This window comes from Dreissena polymorpha, chromosome 6, assembly GCF_020536995.1.
Source record: "Dreissena polymorpha isolate Duluth1 chromosome 6, UMN_Dpol_1.0, whole genome shotgun sequence".
Taxonomy (NCBI): Eukaryota; Metazoa; Mollusca; class Bivalvia; order Myida; family Dreissenidae; genus Dreissena; species Dreissena polymorpha.
Window position 1 is genome coordinate 4,692,609 of NC_068360.1, and position 12,186 is coordinate 4,704,794.

General features: G+C 35.6%; 2 protein-coding genes and 1 long non-coding RNA gene across 6 annotated transcripts in view; 1 reads left to right on the top strand and 2 right to left on the bottom strand.

Annotated features, from left to right (window-relative positions):
* The window catches only part of LOC127833786 (uncharacterized), a 38,220-nt gene extending 27,563 nt beyond the window's left edge, over window positions 1-10,657 (bottom strand). Inside the window, exon 1 of the long non-coding RNA XR_008027599.1 lies at window positions 10,540-10,657. This is a non-coding gene — a long non-coding RNA (uncharacterized LOC127833786). The remainder of the gene's footprint in view (window positions 1-10,539) is intronic.
* The window catches only part of LOC127833768 (uncharacterized), a 232,837-nt gene that overhangs the window by 141,584 nt on the left and 79,067 nt on the right, over window positions 1-12,186 (bottom strand). The gene's annotated exons all lie outside the window — the stretch shown is intronic.
* The window catches only part of LOC127833767 (uncharacterized), a 212,382-nt gene that overhangs the window by 129,598 nt on the left and 70,598 nt on the right, over window positions 1-12,186 (top strand). The window lies entirely within an intron of this gene.

Consider the following 12,186-nt stretch of genomic DNA (forward strand, 5'->3'; position numbering starts at 1 on the left):
ATATAAGAGTATGTTTAATTTTGTGACCCCCAGGGCAGGGTCAAACTTGAACCCAGGGGCATAATTTGAACAAACTAAGAAGAAAACTATTACATGTCACTACACACTTAATTTGGTAGCCCTAGGCCCAATGGTTATGGACAAGAATTTGTAAAGTTTTCACAAAATAGACCCTATATAAGAATATGTTCAATTTTGTGACCCCCGGGGTAGGGTCAAATTTGACCCCAGGGGTATAATTTGAAAAAAATTGGTAGAGGACTATTAGATGTGTCTACTTACCAAATGTATTAGCCCTAGGCCCAATGGTTATGGACGAAAAGATTTTGAAAGTTTTCACAAAATAGGCCTTATAAAAGCATATGTTCAATATTGTGACCATCGGGACAGGGTCGAATTTGACCCCAGGGGCATGATTTGAAGCAGTTTGGTAGAGGACTATTAGATGTTTCTACATACCAAATGTGATAGCCCTAGGCCCAATGGTTATGGACGAATGATTTTGAAAGTTTTCACAAAATAGGCCTTATATAAGCATATGTTCAATATTGTGAACCCCGGGGCAGGGTCAAATTTGACTCCAGGGACATAATTTGAAGAAATTTGATAGAAGACTTTTAGATATCTCTACATACCAAATTTGATAGACCAAAGCCCAATGGTTATGGGCGAGAAAATATTTTTCACAAAATAGGCCTTATATAAGCATATGTTCAATTTTGTGACCCCCGGGGCAGGGTCAAATTTGACCCCAAGGGCATAATTTGAAGAAATTTGGTAGAGGACTATTAGATGTCTCTACATACCAAATTTTATAGCCCTAGGACTAATGGTTATGGACAAGAAGTTTTGAAAGTTTTCACAGAAAAGGCCTTATATAAGCATATGTTCAATTTTTTTACCCCCGGGGCAGGGTCAAATTTGACCCCAGGGGCATAAATTGAAAAAATTGGTAGCGGACTATTAGATGTCTCTACATACCAAATTTGATAGCCCTAGGCCCAATGGTTATGGACGGGAGATTTTGAAAGTTTTCACAAAATAGGCCATATATAAGCATATGTTCAATTTTGTTAACCCCGGGGCAGGGTCAAATTTGACCCAAGGGGCATAATTTGAAGAATTGTGGAAGAGGACTATGAGTTGTATCTACATACCAAATTTGATAGCCCTAGGCCCAATGGTTATGGACGAGAAGATTTTTAAAATTTTCACAAACTAGGCCTTATTTTAGCAAATTTTCATTTTTGTGACCCCCGGGGCAGGGTCAAATTTGACCCCATGGGCATAATTTGAAGAAATTTGGTAGAGGTTCACCCCAGGAACATTACTGAGAAATTTCATCAGAATTGGACCAGTAGTTTAGGAGAAGATGTTTTAAGGAAAAGTTAACGCACGCACGCACGCACGACGGACACAGGACCATGACATAAGCCCCGCTGGCCTCTGGCCAGTTGAGCTAAAAACCTCAACATATGATTATTTATTGTGTACTGTCCAGCGGGTGATAGTGTTTTTTCTAGTGTCTAATTGGCACTCTTTGTACGTGTTCAAATTGTGAAAAGATGTGACAATCACAGAAACATCAGGATGGCGCTGCCAATTAAGTGCGATAATGGATCAAAGGGCATTGACAAAAAAAAAGTTTGTATATATTTTTCGGCGTTTACTCAGATGGTCTCTCACAACAAAAAAACTATACAAGTCAATGTATTATGTTTTACTTCTATCAGTAACGATACGGCGTGTTTGATTTGAAATGACTTTAAAGAAATATCAAATTGTTGGCGATATAACTGTTTTTAAAATACCAAAGAAACATTTAACCGAAATCAACAGAATTCAATGTTCTCTGCGCTACGCAGTTTGTATAAACAAGAGGGTCATGATGGCCCTGCATCGCTCCACTTTTTTTGCGAAAAAAAAAACGTGCAATGCGCATGGGTTGAAATGTACTCAAGCATGTGACTTTCTCTTTCTTTCCCTCGTCTCACTGGGGGTTTCAAGTTGGAAGGGTGAGCATTTTTATATATGGAAAAAGTTACTACCGTGTTAACTAAACACACTTAAAGCCCGGGAATTGTTGCACAGGTCGTTTGCTTATAACATAGGTACATTTATCTATCCAAAAGATATTGTCGTACTTTCTATTTCACATAGTTTTAGATGCTGAAGATCAAATCTACGCATTTGATTTGAAACAGATTCACAATACCCAAAGGAATCAAAATGCCTTAACTCTTCACCAAACGACACATTTTGGACTTTCCCAATTTGAAAGAGGTTGCAGACGTCAATTAAATTAAAATGGAATATGAAGGAAATGATCAGGTAGGGTAGAAATAATTGTGATAAAAGGAGAAATAGCTCATCAACCCACTATTCCCTAAGACCAACAGGCCTGAGAATATTATGATAATCTAAAGATTATTTTCTTTATATTTATAAATCTATTTATTTGAGTAATACATTTGACTTCTAAGATCAATTCATAACTTACATTAAGAAATTTATAAAATGGTCAGAAATATATATGGATTGTTGAGCAATTGACAATCACATCCACAATTCATGAGTCACGATTCACAAATGGAACAATGAATCATTAGTTATTAAAAAGCAGCATATACGATAGTTAAGAACATTAAACTTCATTAATTTCAACACCTTCTCTTGCATAAAAAGTTTGAGTTTACCATGCAGTATCATATATTGACTTTTCTTGAAATAATTATGTTCATGGAAGTTGTGTTTTTAAAATCAATAATATATTATTAAACTGGTTTCAACACTTCAAAAAAGACATGAAATTAACATGTAATCCGAAATATTTTCATCCGGATATATGGTCACTTTCGACATATTTAAATAAAACCCAACTTTTTTCAATTTGTAAGAAAAACATTCATAACACATGGTCTTACTTCAATGCCTTTGTAAGCAGTAACTATCTGACCTAAAAAGGCACTAAAGGACATGGTATTATCTCATTTTTACTAGATGTTGATGTTGTTGTTGGCCACAGCCAAACGGCCGCAGTAATCTCCCCTGGTAAACGTCATATGTTCATTTTGTGACCCCCGGGGTCGGGTCAAATTTGAGCCCAGGGGATTAATTTGAACAAATTTGGTAGAGGACTATTAGATATCACTACATACCAAATTTAGTAGCCCTAGGCTCTATAATTAAGAACAAGAATATTTTTAAAGTTTGCACACAATAGGCCTTATTTAAGCATATGTTCATTTTTGTGACCCATGGGGCAAGGTAAAATTTGTTCCCAGGGGCATAATTTAAACAAACTAAGTAGAAAACTATTAGATGTCACTACATACCGAATTTGGTAGAAATATGCCCAATGGCTATGGACAAGAAGATTTTTATAGTTTGCACAAAATGGGCCCAATATAAGCATATGTTCAATTTTTTTACCCCTGGGGAACGGTCAAATTTGATCTCAGGTGCTTAATTTGAATAATCTTAGTAGAGGACTATAAGATGTCATTACATACAAAATTTGGTAGCCCTATGCCATACAGTTATGGCCAAGAAGATTTTTAAAGTTTGCACAAAATAGGCCTTACATAAGCAAATTGTTGATTTTTGACCCCCCAGGGCAGGGTCAAATTATACCCCAGGAACATAATTTGAACATACTTGGTAGAGGACTATTAAATGTCACTACATACCAAATTTGGTAGCCCTTGGCCCAATGGTTATGGATGTAAACATTTTTAAAGTTTTCACAAAATAGGCCTTATATAAGCAAATTTTCAATTTTTTCACCCCCCCGAACAAACTTGGTAGAGGACTATAAGATGTCACTACATACCAAATTTGGTAGCCCTTTGCCCAATGGTTATGGACAGTTAGATTTTTAAAGTTTTCACAAAAAAGACCTTATATAAGCAAATGTTCAATTTTTGACCCACCAGGGCAGGGTCAAATTTAACCCCAGGGGCATAATTTGAACAAACTTAGTAGAGGACTATAAGATGTCAGTACATAGCAAATTTGGTAGCCCTAAGTCCAATGGTTATGGACAAGAAGATTTTTAAAGTTTGCACAAAATAGGCCTTATATAAGCAAATTTTCAATTTTTTAATCCCCCGGGGCAGGGTCAAATTTGACTCCAGGGGCATAATTTGAACAAACTTGGTAAAGGACTATAAGACGTCACTACATAGCAAATTTGGTAGCCCTAAGCCCAATAATTATGGTCAAGAAGACTTGTAAAGTTTGCACAAAATAGGCCTTATATAAGCATATTTTCAATGTTTTAACCCCCCGGGGCAGTGTCAAATTTGACCCCAGGGGCATAATTTGAACAAACTTGGTAGACGACTATAAGATGTCACTATATAGCAAATTAAGTAGCCCTAGGCCCAATGGTTATGGACAGGAAGATTTTTAAAGTTTGCACAAAATAGGCCTTATATACTTTGACCAGTGGAGCAAAAAATAAATGTGGTTTAATACTGTGACGTAAAGTAGACGTTGATAAAGAACATGCAGGCGGTTGTTTTGTTTAACTCACAAAAGGGTTATCACTTTTAGCATGAACCCCCTTTCGCGGTGTTGTGAAGCTGTGCCTGGAAACAGTTCCTTTGGTGAAGTCTGACATATATTATTCATTTGAATGCTATGCCACATTTGGAAAACATAGATTGGGAACGTCCGACGTATTGCTGTAGGACTTGATTAGGCACGTCAGACTTTAACTTAATATAGGACTTTGTTCTTCACTTTTGGGAGGTATATACTTGTTTAATATATTTTAAGTTAGAAAATAACATATATTTAGTTACCTAACAATTGCTTTTACAACAATTCTTCATCAAATTTAAACTTTAATATTTTCCTAATTCTAAAAAAAGCAATCTTCCAACAGAAATCATGCACTATAGGGATTTGTTGTGAATCGTTGGTCTGCTTAATTGTGTATTTTCACAAAATATAATCAAGAACATGTAACAGTATAAGTCACGTTTAATGAAGAGTCATGCAGGAGATTGTTTCGTTAAATTACTACATCCGTTTATCGTTGGGCACATTTAAATTATCTAGCCGAGATAATTATATTGGCATACGAGACATCAGTTTATCAAACACGAATATTATAACCTTGAACATTTGAATTTAATAATATATTGCAAGCACTTCATGTGACTTAAATAAAACTTTTTTACAACCTGCCACATGTCTGATAAAAGGGAGTTTCACATAACAGCACACAAACGCAATAAATCAATGCCATAAGTGAACACATTAATGTCTTTGAAGCATTCTGAAAACACTAAAAAAATCTCCAAAATGTTTGCCTTAGACACTTGAAACATCAATAAACTGGCCTCCAGAGCCCAAACAAACGTACAAGAGCATATAAATCTCGGCACAAATAAACAAAATATACTTGGCAATATTTACATAAACTTCTTTTAAGAAGATGATTATAAATGTTGATCTGTTTTGCTGTTTTCATAGTCAACATAAATGTAAAATCGTGTTCCCTCACGTAAAAAGTTCATAAATATGGAATCATTCAGTACTTAACAGCTGATTTAGAGGAATGAGTGCTGATTTAAGAGTTTTAAGTTTTAAGCTGTCGCATGGATCTGATCCCAACGAAAATGGATTCAAACCTGTAATTGACTTGTCCCGTATCTCATTAATAGCATTGTTTTCCATGAATGAAGAAAACAATCATTCACTCTTATAGTCTTGTTTCATATGTATATATATACCCTATTACAATTCATATTGAAAGTAACAAACTCATTTATACAGTTGATTTATAAAAAAGCACATTAAATAACCAAACAAATTGTAATAAAACTCACACATGTGTATTGCCGTACGTCTTAAACAATAAATTTTAGATAGATTATTAAATCAATTTTTTCAAACATGCATCTACTACTTTCCAATTAAACATATTGTATTCGCATGTTTTCAAAACTGTGCCCTTCGCTCCCATGGTGTGTGCAGTCAAACCAAATGTAGGCATGCTCCTGGATGTGTCCAATCACATTAATCAGTGGACATTTCTGTTGTAAAATGATCGTTGGTAAAAAAACAAATTTAGTATTTATGTCGTTGTTAATGCATAAAATGGTCTTTTGGCAAAAGACATACTTCATACTGCCTGAGCGATACATTGTTAAATGAATAATAAAACAATTGCTTGAAGGATGCATACACAAAATTAAATTAAATGTGTCAATAATTGTTGATATACATTTTGAATTAAGGCAATTAAAATATCTCCAAATGGCCAGATAAAACACATCTTATACCATGTGATTGTTCTAGTTCAAAATATAATTATAGTCGAGTTTGTCATGTTATTACTGAGGATCTTAATTTTGTTAAAATGCAAAACCTAAGAAATTTACTGCGACGAGGCCCTAAGTATAGACTTGCTATTCCAATCGATTTTCAAAGTAAGATAACAATGAAAAATAAAAGAAAAATTGCGAGGGGGGATTATAAGGTGGGGCGTGGGGGATTGTTTGGGTAGAGTCCGTTGTAGTATATCAGGTAAGTGTTGGTTTGTCATAGTATCAATCAAATCAGATAATAAATAAACAAGTAATTGCAATTTTAGCAAAATTTATTAATTTGATCTTACGAGTCAATGTCGTTCAAAGGTGAAGGTCAAATTTAACTTGCCAGGTACAGTACCCTATGCCATTAAGAAAGTATTTAAAGTTTAAAGCAATAGCCATTATACTTCAGAAATACAGTGTATCTAGACAAACAAGAGGGACATGATGGCCCTGTATCGCTCCACTGCTGAAAAAGGCTGAAACAAATATTCTCTGCATGTGCAAATACTTAAATATAGGCCCTATTTAAGAACATGTACACTTTTGTGACCCCCTGGGCTTGGTCAAATTTAACCCCAGGGGCATAATTTGAGCAAACTTTGTGGGGAACTACTATATCTCACTTCATTTACATACAAAATATGGTAGCCCTAGGTCCTAGAGTTATGGACAAGAATATTTTAAAAGTATTCACAAAATAAGCAAGATATAAGCGTATATAATGTTCAACTTTGTGACCCGCGGGTCAGGGTCAAATTTGACCCAAAGGGCATAATTTGAACAAACTTGGTAGAGGACTATAAGATGTTATTGCATACCAAATTTGATAGCCCTAACCTAATGGTTATGGACAAGAAGTTTTGAAAGTTTTCACAAAATAGGCCTTATATAAGCATTATGTTCAATTTTGTTTTAATGAAATTCTCAAGCATATTTACCGACATAAATGTTTAAGATTATTTTTTTGATGTTGGATTATCGGATAATTGTGAACATAAGAAGCGTTATGTACATGTATACAGTTATCGATACGATTCGGTTTCTATGCATGAATTGGCAAGTCATCGTTGTCACCGATATCCACTGCGATCACGGCGAATTGCGGCGAATCGCAGCGAATCACCACAACATTGAGGGGATTTAGCGCGAAGATTATCTTGCTCTCGCGCGACGTCGGTGTGACCAGTCACGTGAACTCGCGGTGATTTTACACCCAAAAAGCAAAATTCCCGCCTTGACTCTGCTAATTAGGCAAAAATCACGGGTCGCGTAGTGTAAAAACAGCATTGGGCAGCCGAAAAAAAGCCAATAAAAAAGCTTAAAAAATTATACTAAAATTTAATATTTGTAATTATTATATTACAGATAAAACAAAGTGTACATGTAGTTAGTGATACAATGAAGTTATTAATTGACGTAAGTCAATACAAATCCTTCCATGAAAACTTAATTTATAATTTTACAAGCTATATGTACAAGGTACACAGCTGCTGATGTAATTATTCAATAAAAGATTGTTAAAAACTCCTTATTTAATGTTAACTTATATTTTGCTGTTCAAAAAATGTTCTATCATGACTAGAACCACCAAAGAAAAGGATTTTTTCAAATGGCTAAGAGTAAAGAAACTGTGCCTTGTGGAAGAATTATGTTGGAACGTTAACAAGGAAGCATTTGAGGAATCTTTTCCTCCAGCAACAAATATTGTTATCGGTTCTAACAACGAGACAGTTTTTAAACATTTTGCGAATAAATCTCTACTGAATCATGTGCAATATGCCTGATTGCTAGTTCAGCGCCCAATGTTACGCAATAGCGAACAACTGCAATCCCTTAAGTCTATGCTTACAAGACTCTTTTAATGTAGGATGATATATACAATGAAAGACACCATTTCACTTCCAATTTTTTCTCGAACTTTCGACCACAATTCAAACATATTTCTTACAGCTGTTCAGGTACAACCAATTAAACAAGAGCACCGCCTTGCGGGTGCAGACCGCTCATCTATTTTCTTTTAAAGGTGAAGGGACTCTCATTTTCAATCACAAAGGAGGGAGGGGTGGAGTGAAGAGGGGTGTATAGTGTGGGGTTGTGGACATTTATTACATTATCTTCCAAAAAAGCGAAAAAATAAATAAAAAAATTAAATCGGGGGCGGGGGGGGGTGGGGGTGGGGGGGGGAAGGGCGATGGGGGGGGATTTTTTGGGTGCGATGGTTGGACGGTATTTCAAACATAACCGTTTAAAAAAAAATTGGGGGGGGGGGGTCGGGGTATAGTGTGAGGGTGTGGTGGTAATTTGTGAGATGATCTTAAAAAAAAAAAAAATAAAAAAAAAAAAAATTGGGGGGGGGGGTGGGGTGGGGGGGGTGGGGTGGGGGTATAGTGTGAGGGTGTGGTGGTCATTTATGAGATGATCTTAAAAAAAAAATAGGGGGGGGAGGGGGGAGGGGGGGGGGGAGGGGGGGGAGGGCACGGGGGACGGTTTGGGTGGAGTCTATTGTGGTATGTCAGGTAAGAGTAGTTTCGTCAAAGTATCAATCAAATCTAATTATAAATAAAGAAGTTATGGCAATTTTAGCCAAATTTAATAATTTTACCTTGAGAGTCAAGGTCATTCAAAGGTCAAGGTAAAATTCAACTTGCCAGGTACAGTAACCTCATGATAGCATGAAAGTATTTGAAGTTTGAAAGCAATAGCCTTGATACTTAAGAAGTAAAGTGGATATATAAGTGGATATTAAAAATTACTAAGTCAAAAAAGGGCCATAATTCCGTAACAATGACAACCAGAGTTATGCAACTTGTCCTTTTACTGTACCCTTATGATAGTTTTTGAGTGTTCCAAGTATGAAAGCAATATCTATGATACTTTAGGGGTAAAGTGGACCAAAACATAAATCTTAACCAAATTTTCAATTTTCTAAGTATAAAGGGCCCATAATTCCGTCCAAATGCCAGTCAGAGTTACATAACTTTGCCTGCACGGTCCCCTTATGATAGTTAATAGGTGTTGCAAGTATGAAAGCAATAGCTTTGATACTGTAGGAATAAAGTGGACCTAAACACAAAACTTAATCAAATTTTCAATTTTCTAAGTATAAAAAGGGCACATAATTCTGTCAAAATGCCAGTCAGAGTTACATTACTTTGCCTGCACAGTCCCCTTATGAAAGTTAGTAAGTGTTGCAAGTATGAAAGCAATAGCTTTGATGCTTAAGGAATAAAATGGACCTAAACACAAAACTTAACCAAAATTTTCAATTTTCTAAGTATAAAAAGGGCACATAATTCTGTCAAAATGCACGCCAGAGTTATCTAACTTTGCCTGCCCAGTCCCCTTATGATAGTAAGTAAGTGTAACAAGTTTGAATGCAATAGCATTGATACTCACGGAGAAAAGTGGACCTAAACGCAAAACTTAACCAAAATTTTCAATTTTCTAAGTATAAAAAGGGCACATAATTCCGTCAAAATGCATGCCAGAGTTATCTAACTTTGCCTGCCCAGTCCCCTCATAATAGTAAGTAAGTGTACCAAGTTTGAATGCAATAGCATTGATACTTTCTGAGGAAAGTGGACCTAAACGCAACACTTAACCGGACGGCAACGCCGACGCCAACGCCAAGGTGATGACAATAGCTCATATTTTTTTTTTCAAAAAATAGATGAGCTAAAAATCATAATATTTACCCATTTATGCCTAGTGGACTCTCCCATCCTTCTAAATTGGATCACTTTATTTCCAAAATTAGGGATGTCTAAAATATCTATTTCTATATTTAGAATATTTCTTACAGAAATTCCTTTAAGCAAACAGTGCAGACCCTGATGAGACGCCGCATTATGCGGCGTCTCATCTGGGTCTTCGCTGTTTGCCAAGGCCTTTTTTCTAGACTCTAGGCATAAATGGATTAGTATACATAAATTAACATAAAATACATCCAAACAAATAAAATTATTGTCTTACAGAACTCAAGCAGCTCCCTAAGAGTTAATCCCTATACATGTACACTAACCTATTTAAAGGTTTAATTCACTCACTTATGCCCAGCAAATGTTTACAGCTTACAGCTCCAACAATAAGAAATCTGAACGTTTACACTTATCCTAAACCTGTCTTTGTATCATAATCATTCTTGCATTCAGCCACACATGTAACTTAATGCAACAATATCACATTTTAAAACTTGTTGTATCAACTTTACCTTGCAGAATGATTAATTCTTCAGACCAAATTTTTTAACCTGAATGTTAAAAAAGAAATATGATAAAACTGTAGCCACCAATTGTATTGAAATATTAAACACTCCTTCCAAGGGCGAGGAATTTACATGTAAACTGATAAATACATCAGGCTTCTACTACAAAAGGTGACCTTATTTCACACACTTGAGTTATTTACGCAAGCCCATAACACGAAATGATGAATGGCCAATCTGAAAGGCTATTCCCCTCTTTTAAATGACTTAAGCATTGTTCGAACTATTATACAGATCACTGGGAAAAACGTTTAACGTATAGTTCTTTTAGACTATTGCTCTGTACGTAAGACCTTTCAATTAATGAAACATTTGCGATCACATCAAATCTAACTTGAGTTAATTGTTTTCCGTGTAAACAATTTTACAAATAAGCTAAGAGAAGCTTATAAGTAAATTACACAAGTTTAAAAATTGGTTATTCAAGCTTAAATAAACAGATTCTTTTTGCATTCCAAAATCAAATGATGCAGCTTTCTTCTCTTTCTTTAAATCGTTAATAATTATTAAGACTGAAGGCTGTTGAAAATTGAATTTTCATGCTAGGTTTCAAATGTCCAGAAATCTACTGCAATGCAACAATCAACAATTTAACTAATTGTAACTGATAATGCACTTTTTCTGGGATTTGTTTGGCTCAAATACATTGTACTACATGTCCGTTCATTATGACATGCTACTTTGTGCTCAATTGGGATTTGTTTATGATTTGACCGCAACAGTTCCCACCATCTAACAGGGTCTGATTTTCAGTTCAAATACACCAAGACTATTTTCAAGCAATATGGTCCCCTACCGGTGAAACTCCACCATTGTCAGATTTTTGTTGTGTGTTGTTGCCATAGCAACCAGATTTTCGACGTAGGAACAAAATGAAATGTTGTGCATAATCTCCATTGCCATCTATCCAGGTTTCAAGTTTCATGAAATATGAAGAACTTTGAAGTTATCGCAGGATCCAGAAAAGTGTGAAGGACAGACTGACTGACTGACTGACTGACACACAGAGTGCAAACCATAAGTCCCCTCCGGTTTCACCGGTAGGGGACAATAACCAGGAAGTTGTGAGTGTTATATTGAGTCCAGTATGTTCTTTTATGAGATTATATGTTACCCTATGCAGTCTTCGAATTAGCCTATAAGCCCGTAGCCCGAGTCGATTCTTGGGACGGTCGGTCGATCATTAATGCATATTAAATAGCCAGACCGGTCGATTGAATATTTTAGCGTAAAATAATAAACAAAGTGAAAAAAATACATGAACACCGGTCAGCCACTTTGGGTTAAAGACATAATCAATGGAAGTAGTCGGTACAAGTCGTTAGCCAATCAACACGTCTGAGTTCCACTCTTACCAAGACTCCGGAGATGGACTATTTTATTATTGATTTTTGATTGGTTGGCGGATAGAAAAACAACTGACGAAAAATCTTTGCTACTTTCCGAAAATCGTACAAGTCAGCAAACGTTGCAAATGAAAAAAGTTTGAGTGATCGATTAGCAAAATAAAGCACTGCAATAGCATATATTTAAGCAATATGTTAACAAAATTATATATTTATTACGTATTTGCTAGGTAACTGGTTTTCATTT